Source organism: Calypte anna, chromosome 6 (genome assembly GCF_003957555.1).
Source record: "Calypte anna isolate BGI_N300 chromosome 6, bCalAnn1_v1.p, whole genome shotgun sequence".
NCBI lineage: Eukaryota > Metazoa > Chordata > Aves > Apodiformes > Trochilidae > Calypte > Calypte anna.
Window position 1 is genome coordinate 8,879,989 of NC_044252.1, and position 9,832 is coordinate 8,889,820.

At 41.5% G+C, this 9,832-nt stretch overlaps 1 protein-coding gene across 8 annotated transcripts in view; it reads right to left on the reverse strand.

Annotated features, from left to right (window-relative positions):
- CCSER2 (coiled-coil serine rich protein 2) overlaps nucleotides 1-8,623 on the reverse strand; it is a 60,976-nt gene extending 52,353 nt beyond the window's left edge. For 4 of the 8 annotated variants that reach the window (XM_030452763.1, XM_030452758.1, XM_030452764.1 and 1 more), the window contains exons 1-2: nucleotides 8,497-8,582; nucleotides 7,521-7,697 (exon numbers count right to left, since the gene is read on the reverse strand). The gene's annotated coding sequence lies outside the window, so the exon portion shown is untranslated. Of the gene's footprint in view, nucleotides 1-3,519; nucleotides 3,686-4,004; nucleotides 4,154-7,520; nucleotides 7,698-8,306; nucleotides 8,348-8,496 lie in introns of those variants that run through there. The other 4 variants (XM_030452759.1, XM_030452762.1, XM_030452765.1 and 1 more) reach the window with 4 other exon arrangements.
- Between the last annotated feature and the right edge of the window lie 1,209 nt (nucleotides 8,624-9,832).

Consider the following 9,832-nt stretch of genomic DNA (forward strand, 5'->3'; position numbering starts at 1 on the left):
CTTAAGAGTAACTTTAAATCTTTTTTTCTTAACAACATAATTCAAACTGCATTAGTAAATTATACAGAAATGCCTGCTACATCCACCAGTGTAGGGACACACTGAATGACATAAGCAAAAAGATCAGGTAGATTCTGCAACAGACAGAGTCGGAGGCTTAATTATCAAGTTCTTAGGAACACTGCAGGATAGAGAGCATAGCTGCAAGTCACTTTTCAGCTTTACATGGATCATGGGAGCTTAACACATTGAAAGAATCTGGGAGGAAATCTAGCTGGCAAACATACACCTGCTTTGAGCAGGACAAGCCCTGAGGAACTGAACACGATGAAAGCCAAGGGAATTGCACATGTTGTAGGAATTACATTGAATCAGAAGATAACTAAAAATTCTGCTGGCTTCTAGGTTGAACTCCTAAGTATTTGCTTCCTTTCTTCCTTCTCCTGTCTTCAGTATCACCAAAACACCCCTAGTTCTTGATTCAATTCCCAAAGTTTCATGAAGGCATCCATTGATTTTTATGTCTCACCCTTTATGTCCAAATTGCACAGTGATTAATACTGGCATCCCTGGCAGTCTGTCACTTGAAGTTACCATAGTCAATGTTTGGTAAGAAATACCAAGACAATTAACATGTAATTGTTCTGTTTCTCTGAAAGGATTTTGTTATTTTGTATTCAAAGCTGTGAGATTCTGTTCTCCAATCTCAGAATTTAGAGCTATGTCCTTTTCTATTCTTCCTCCTTCACACTTAGTTATGTTGAGATTTTACCCACTTGCAAAGTTTGTTATCAAACACCAAACAAAACAGATATACACAAGCTGCTCTTGTGCTGAATTTTATTTACTGTCTTAGTGCCCTAAGTCAAGGAATATAAACAGAGCATGGTAATGAATAGAGATAAAGAAAAGAAGAAACAAGAAAAACATCTTGACAAGATTGGGCTTCTGTATTTCTAAAACAGAGAAGTATCTTTAGCCAAAACAGCAAAAAACTTAAAACATTCCTTGCAATCTTTAAAAGCATTGTAGTTACTCATAAGAATACAGTTTCTTAATGCTATGTAAGGGCAGAGGATACAAGCACCTAACTGGAGAAAAAGAAATAAGGAAATGCAGCTTTTTGTAAAAGAAAGCTATCAGAATACCTTCCAAACCAAAAGCTTCATTCATATTCCTTAAAGGACACACTCTCAATTCACTCTGCCATTAATGCTATTTATATTGAAAATAAGGCTCCTCAAGGAAGAAAAAAGAGCTAAGTGCTATCTGCCCAGAAACATACGTAATAGCTTGCCCACCTGTGCTTTACGTATTAGTAGCACAGATATCATGCATTTTATACACCAAACAAAAGGGTGAAACAAAACAGGATTTGAGTCATCATAAAAGCCTTAAGATTTTATTGAAAAAAATGTCATGCAAATTTTAATTGAGCAAGACCTTTGCTAAGGTTTCTCAAATAGTTAAATTTGACCCAATTTTTGGCATTTTTACAACATGACTAACAAGGCAGAGAGCAAAGTCCAGATGCTTAGCCAGAAAGGGAACAGTTTTAAGACAAAAAAAAAACCATAATAGAAGATGGAAGAAGATACTTAAGGGTAGAGATAAGGTTACTCACAATAAAAGAGAGCAATAGGGCTTACAAAAAATGAAGACACTGACAGACACTGGATTTCCTTTAAGTTTGCTCTTGTATACTCTAGGACACATTCATCCAATACAGCAGTTGTACCTTGTTAAAGCTGAACTAGTGATACCAGCTCTGCACGTACCAATATAAACATTACACACTTCCTGTACAATTAACTCTTCAAAACACAAGATGCCGAAAACAGTATGGCTTTTGCTGGAAATCCAGAGAACACAAGGCACAGATGATAAAAACACTACTGACCCCAAGAACAGTTTTCGAAGCTATTCAAGAGGCAGATGGCAGACACTAACAAGTCAGAAGCAGAAAAACCTGACATAATCATAACTGATATACCCAGCTCCAGTGAAGAAAGACTCTTGCTAGAAGGAATGAAATTACATGGATCACTTAATTTTTTATGTTATCTGAGGAGCAAGCCTTCCCTGAACAGAACAAATTCTACAGATTTAACCATAGTGAGCAGCAATGTAGACCACGCTCCTTCCGCAGGGAGCAGGGTAGTTAAACAGCTCATAAGCTTCCAAAAGGTGTATGCTTCTCAAAGTCTTTGGTGGTGAAGACAAACTAAGAATCTTTATTTCCTTCAGTTCTTTCATGACATTATTCAGTTTCAATTGCTCCCAAATTTGAGATGTAATGCACAGAGAACCAGACTAGGAAGAGACATACACTATCTATCTGCCTTACAGATCAAATGCTCTGCAACCTGAAGAAAAAGTTGTATGGCTACAGAGAAGAACTAAACTACTTTATTTACTCAAGGATTATTTCACACACACAAAGCACTATGACAATACAGCACATCTGTATGTAGATTGCTCTCTTTTGCTGTCTCAACAACTGCTTATAGTTGGCAAGATTTCTGTCCTAGAATTATCCATAATTGCATTTATGTGTATGCACATGTACATATATATTCAAAAAGCTCTGCTCTTTTCCATTTGATGTAGATAGCTTACTTTTATAAGTTATAAAAGGTGACACTGCTGTTTACATCATAAAGGCAAAATATAATTTAGGCTCTAGTTATGATTGACTGAATAAACCCATTTATCAACCACAGTCTAGAATCCAAGCTTTCCAGGACTGAAAAACAGCAAGTCTCAATTTCTCCTTTCAAAAACTTTGGTTATGTCAGCAAACTGATAGCAGAAAGAAACCACTGCCTTTTGCCAATGGCATTATCCTTTGAGAAAGAGCTTTTCATGTTGGTAATTTCAATTTTTCTGAATTTATTCTTACAAAACAGATTAATGTGTCTCTCAGCTCAGACATAAAAGCAATGTCATTCTACAAACAAGCAGTAATTACCTGCTATTGTTTCACAAATATTTCACTTAAAAACAGAGGAGCAGCCCTCTGTCCTCAGAACTATTCAGTCACCTCATGTTTCAAACACAGCACTCCTCTTAACTCCACCAGGAGATCCTTCAACAGTGCTTCACTAACAGTCAGCTTCCAGTTACAGTGTTCTGCTACCTTCATAATGCGTATTACCTGCAACAGGATTTTCTTACTGTTAAGTACAGGGAGGCTGGAAGCCAAGTGAAACTTTAAATATAACTGATTATAAATAGAACTATCCCTTTTTAGATTGCCAGCTTGTCCATGGTACTATTCTCTAGTTGTTTATTCATGCGATGGATGTTCTCCATACAGGAACACTGCACTGTCTTGAGCCAAAATCCTCTTATGCTGATACAAACAGGTATTGTTCAATTTGGTTTTGTATCAACTATATAAAGACTAATGACAGAAACAATACTACCTATGAGAACCACTGCTAAACAGTTTATCTATCCGAGTATTTTAAGATTAAGAATTCCATTAGTTTAAATCTGCAGTGAGGCTGTGCTTACCACCAAAGATTAGTTTTCTTCCCCTGCAGTCACGCATGTTCATTCTTTCTACTGATGCCTGAATAAGAATTCTCATCATAGGTTAAGCTGAATGACAAGCAGAAACAGTGGAAAGAGACTGCATGTAATTCATAGACCCACTGGTATGGAGATGTCTTCAAAAAGCCTGAAGAGGTTCAGAAGTGATAAGTGAGTAGACAAGATGAAGCATTAGGAAGACAGAAAAAAACAGTTCTGAGAATTTCTTTTCTATATATTGCCAATGCTATTTTAGCATAGTTTAGAGATTTTATAATAAGATCATGACCTTGAAATAACAACATGCCAAACCATTGCTGCAGATTTAAACAAAATAAAAAAAACCCAACACAAAACAAAAATCAGAGTTAAGTGAGTCACTGCTAGATTTAAAAAAAAAAAAACAAAACACAAAAACAAACAGCACAGAAAACCCACCCACAACAACAAAAAAAAAAAGGACTGACAAGGAAAATCTTTATAACTTCTCTCATGAAGCAAGCCATAGACAAGCTTGAAATATTAAACAAATCATTATTTCTGTGGGCTTGGATCACAATGATTCAACTGTTGAGATTCAATTCTTCAGCTCAGCCATACAGTTCCAGCAGTCAATCTTAAAAAACAAAAACCACACTGGTAAGATGAACAAGGCAAGCCCTGAATGTGACTTCCTCTACCACCAACTACTGTTTAGGAACCCTCCACAGATTTCTCTTGCACTACCTTGTGCAACCTGCCCTTGAGCTCCCAAACTTTTTATCCATGACTGCCATAAGCATAATTCTTCTAAAGATTATTTCTTTACCTTGGAGAGATTCCTGAGGTAAACTGCATGTAAACTCCCTACACTGCAAGAACTGGACACACTGATTTTTGCTGTTCTTGCTACCAAAAGTTATAGCTATCAATTTGTTTTGTATCTATGTGCTTTCAAGAAGATTCTAGATTACTTGTCTTCTTTGCAGTGAGGTCTGACCACTGCTCAATAACCACCCTTAACCAAAACTACTGAAACTTATTTTTGAACCACATCTTCAAAATGCCTCCTTCTCAGGACTGAATTTCATTTCAGCAGTGCTGGACACTTACAACTTCTATCTGTGGAAACTGATTTATAGCCATCACATCAACCTCAAAACCAAACTCTAAAAATATTCTGGTACCAAACAACTTTGCAAGTTTGCCAAAGCATAAAAATATCAACATGATAACCACATGACTGGCAGCCTTCTCTAAATATTCTGAAATGTGCTTTATATTTTCATTCTAATTTTCTGATACACAAACATGAACAGTTGTATCAGAAAATCATTTTTTTACAATGTAGAAGACACAGAAAGTTGATACAACCTCATGAAAAAGGGATTCAAGGATTCTCAAAGAAACTGGCAGGTGTAACTTTAGTTGCCAGTTGCCAGTGACAGTTCAGCCACAGGATCAGTTTCCCACATTAGCTTACACAACTCCACAGCCTAAGTTCTTGAATTCAACAGAAGCTGATATGTATAATTTGTTATGTTTAATCAAGATCTCAAATTGCATTTGGTAAAGTGCATTTCAGAGATCCTTTATGACTGAAATGTTTACTCAGAGAGGGATTAGGATTTTTGGGGGGTTTTTTTAGCTCTGTTTACTGATGGACAAGGCCATGCAGGATGAATGATTCTGCTCCTTTTCCAAAGTCTCTTGCTAACAGCAGTAGCTTTGGCCTTGCTATGTATCCACCTGTGCAGGTTTGCCTTACTAAAAAGATGCTTCATTAGAAGTCAGTGTGTCCCCCCAAAATCATAAAAAATGCAAATCAACGAGCCTATTTAGTAATTTCACAATATAATTGCAGGAAAAAATGCATTTACATGAAACCTATCTTTCCTATGATTCACAAAAAGAATACTAGTTCACGGAATATATAAATTTACATTGTAGTAAGAATCTCTGTATCTGTTTAGAGGATAGTGTGGCATCTCCAGCTCAAAGCACATACGGTATTACTGACTCAAGAGAAGCCAGGATATTCAGATCTCCCATGACACACCACTTACCTTGTGCTGTGTGTGTCACAAGCCATCTGGGCCAATTAGGATAAAAGCCTAGGAGTTCTTTTGCTTCAGGGTATAAATTCAGAAATTGTTTTCAATTTAAGGGCTATTCAAGATCTATAACTTGTTCAACCACCACATAAAAGTAAAACCTTCCCAGCTATTTTTCTCTGGCTAAGAAACAAAAACTCCTCAAAGTGAGAAGCTTGCCAATATTAACCATACTGCTTCAATCAAAGCTATTAAAATGCACTCTGCAGAAGACAACCTCATCTCATCACAGACTAAGTGCTTATGAAAATCTTAACAATCTGTAGTGAAAAAGACATTTTACTGTCAACTTGTGACACCAGTTTCCCATGTGACCTGGGATACCCATCCCCTACCCAGAGCAGGCTTTCTTGCTTCACTTGCTCCAGGTGAATCCTCCCTTTAGATTACAGGGAATAGCAAGCAAAGTCCAGCTCTCTGCAAATCAAGTTACTTTTGATCAAGGTGGGAACAATATTCTCAGAATGCCTTCCAAAATGCACCTAGTCAGAGAATGTATCACAGAGGTATGACAAAAAGCAAAGATCTACAACACTGACTAGCTACACTTCATCTTTGGACTAATTACTTAAAATTATTGAATTATTCAAAGAAATCCTGCTGTTGGGATTTTGTTGTAACATACACGTGTTCAGATACCCAGAGATTTACATAAACTTCTATTGATCCAATTGAAACACAAGAGTTTAAACCTAAATTTCAATAGCACCATGAGAATTTTGATTTTCTTAGTATCCCTGTCAACAAGGAATTTCAGCTCTGTCTGAAAGCTTCTAATTAGGAAGATGTTGCTGCTGTTCACACTTCCAAGTAGGGGCTAACAGAGAACAAAACAACCACTGCTGCAACTGGCTTCCTCCATCACTCTTCCATTTTCAGAGATCCACACTTTCTAATAATTTCAGTCAAGCAATGTTCATCTGAGGACTAACAACACAATGGCTTTTTTATCTAGAGAGCCAGTGCCAACACTTCTTTGTAACTGGTTTATTCCAAATAACCAATCCCTCTTAAAGGATGATCAGGTCCAAAAGTAAGAGGTTTTACTCCAGTGAGCTTTTACATAAACAGTTCCATTAAACAGGATTACTCATTAGTATAACAATATACTCAACAAGATCATTATGTTAACTGACATCATTAGTACTCATTTTCACCCCTACTATTCATATGTACATTTCCTTCAGTTCAAAAACACAAGGTGTTACAGTGGTCCAAAACATCAAATACAAAAATCTTCTAAGTCTGAAACATTTCCACTGCTTAAATAGCTTTACAATTAGAAGGCAATACTCTGCAGGTCTTGCAGCCCAAACACTGATATTTCCTTAACAAGGAGTAGTAACCATGTGCAAATATTAACCTTTTGACTTTAAAAATATTTTTATATTGAAAGATGTATATTCATCTAGATTAACATTTAGGTAGCTAGTTATTGCTAATGTTATATCTGTTAGAAAAGAGGCATTAAATTCAAAACAAGACCACTGAGTTTAGAGTTATGTGATCATTCAATATACAAGAAAACATGCTAAATTTCATTCACTACCACCAAAAAATGTAACTATTTACTGCCTTACACTAATATGATGAAGAGCTATTTTTGACTACTTCCAAAGAGGTATTTTCAGAGCTTCAAAGTATACCTATAGTATTTCTCAGTCAGAAGAAGGTAACAAACCAAGCCTTCAGATCCAACTTCATTTTGCCTCGACAACAAAAAAAATTTCTATTTTGCATGAAATCAAAGCTCAAAGCCTACAAACACCAGGAACAAACCTGCTACAAATATGAAGCACCAATCCTACAAGCTGAAGCAATTCCCCTGAAAACCGGTTAACGCCTTTATATGACGTACCAGACAGAGCACCAGAGGTCTACAATCCTTACCTTAATTTGTTGTCTGGCCTGGACACTAATGCTCTGCTACAGTATAAAGCTCCCATTCACTTTTCTTTAAATGAAGATAAACAGCTCAACTTGCTTCAACTCAAAGTTAAAGGCTGCAGTCGTACGTTTCATTGTGTGCCAAAGTACATTTGACAGAACACGACGTTACACCAGGCTCTGGATGATGAAAGCAAAGTCTTAGCGTAATTAAAGCGAAATCATCACAACCTACATAACATTCCCTTGTTGGTGTGAGATAAAATAGATATTACACAAGATTATTTGCTTCTAAACTGTTATCTTTGAACAACCACATACTGGGTACTTTTGCTTCTTCCCCTTTTTGGAGCTAGAAAGACATCTCTGCGTCCAGGGCCTTCAGCAATCATTTCCTACCATACCTGCGGGTACGTCTGAACCAACACCGAATTAACAGACTCCGAAACCCCTGCAGAGCAGAGACCCAGGGAGTAGCAGCCAAGGCCTGCCACGCCGCCCTGCTTCTTCCCCCCTGCAGCAGCGCAGCTGACCCAGCCGAGCCCAAGCCCCAGCCAGGGCTGGCCAAGCCAGCACCGCTGCCAGCGGCCCGGCAGCCCGAGGAGGCCACACCTGCGGCAGGGCCTGCGGCCAGCGGCACCGAAGGAGCCTCCCCTGACTTTCAGGCCGCCCCGAAGGTGAAGGCTGCGCCCGTGTAGGAAGCTGCCCCACCCTCCACCGCCCTGACCCAGCCTCCGGCGGGCAGCGCCGCACATCCCGCGGCTTGCACCGCTCGTGATGCCACCTCACCCCCGGCCACATCCACGACCCCGGCGGGAGGGCGGTGGCGCAGGGAGAGGGCAGCGGCCGCCCCCACCCCAGTCTCTGCCAGGCAGGAGACCCCCGGCAGCGGGGCCCACCACGAGGGGAGGGGCTACGGGGAGAGGGCAGGAGAAGGGGGCAAGAGCGAAGGGCCGGCGGTGTCCTCCCCCGAACTCACCGCCGGGCGGGCGCAGGCCGGCGCAGTCCCCTCCTCAGGTCGGGCCGCGCCGCTCCGCGCCCTCAGGTACCGGACACCGCCCCGCCCCGCCCTCTCGCGATGGGAGGGCCGGCGCGCGCAGCCCCGCCGCGCATGCCCCGGGCACCGCCCCCCCCTCGGCCCCCCCTCCATCCGCCGCTGCGCTCTGCTGACGTCAGCGCTTCCCGTTAGCGCCCGAAGGCTCCAAGCGGGAGTTGGCGGGGGGGATGGAGGAGAGCGGGAGCGGTCTCGTCACCCTCTGCCAGCACCCACCCGGGTCCGGGGCTGCCCGGCTCAGTCCCCGCCTCGCGGGTGAGGCGGTACAGGTACGGAGGGTGCGCCCCGTTCCGCTAAGGACATGGCGCCGCACCCGTGCCCGGCTGGCGGGGAGGCTGCTGTGGCACCGCGTCACGCCGGGATCGCAAGGCCACAGGGGCCGAGAGGCTGCCGGGCAAGCCTCACAGTGTGCCCTAGCAATTAGTGAGTCCGCTGGCTGATGCAAATAGCAAAGAGGTTGCTTGGTGGCAATGGGGATGTGAGATGAGGCTCTAGGACTTCGAGAGTATTCAGAGGAGGAAAGAGGCCCCGCAGCGTTCCCCGCTGTGTGACCAGCCTGGAAGGACACTTCCCATCATCAGAGAGGTGCAGATCCACAGGAGACCAGGCTTGCTCTGTGCTGGTGCTCGTGGAAAGACTTAAGAGCTTAATTTCCTCAGGTTTTCTGTCTTGCCAGGAACGGAGGCACTGACATTACCCAAAACACAGGCAAGGTACACGAAGTTACTTGACAGTGGATACACTAGGTGGTTCAGGACCATTTCACTGACTACAAGCCAGTGCTTTTTCTAGCCATGTCTTCGGGGGCCATGTTCCTGCATCTCCTGTGGTTTGGGATCATGTGTCATCTTCCACCCTCAGCATCTGTATTTCTGAGCTTTAACTTCAATTTTTTTTAAGATTAAATTTTTCTCTAACTTTTCACCACCAGTATTTCTACACTTCTGCCTGCCTATTTCACTAATCCTCCCAGGGGAAGTAAGCTGTGAGGTGGCTTCAGGCTATGTTCATGTAGAAAAGGAAACGCCCTGTGATTGATAAGCATCATGTGCTGCAGCCTCTTGACTAGAAGTTGGGTATGCTGCCAGGGTGTGAGATCTGCTTACAGATGCCATCCCAGGCACTGCAAGTGCCTTTGCACCTTTGTAGATACAAGTCATGAAGACACTTGCCCCATGGATAGCAGAAACACCTTTTTTTTTTTTTTTTTTTTTTTTTAAAGCTAAGAAATAATAGCTGCAGCTTTTGTTTGTCTTTTTGC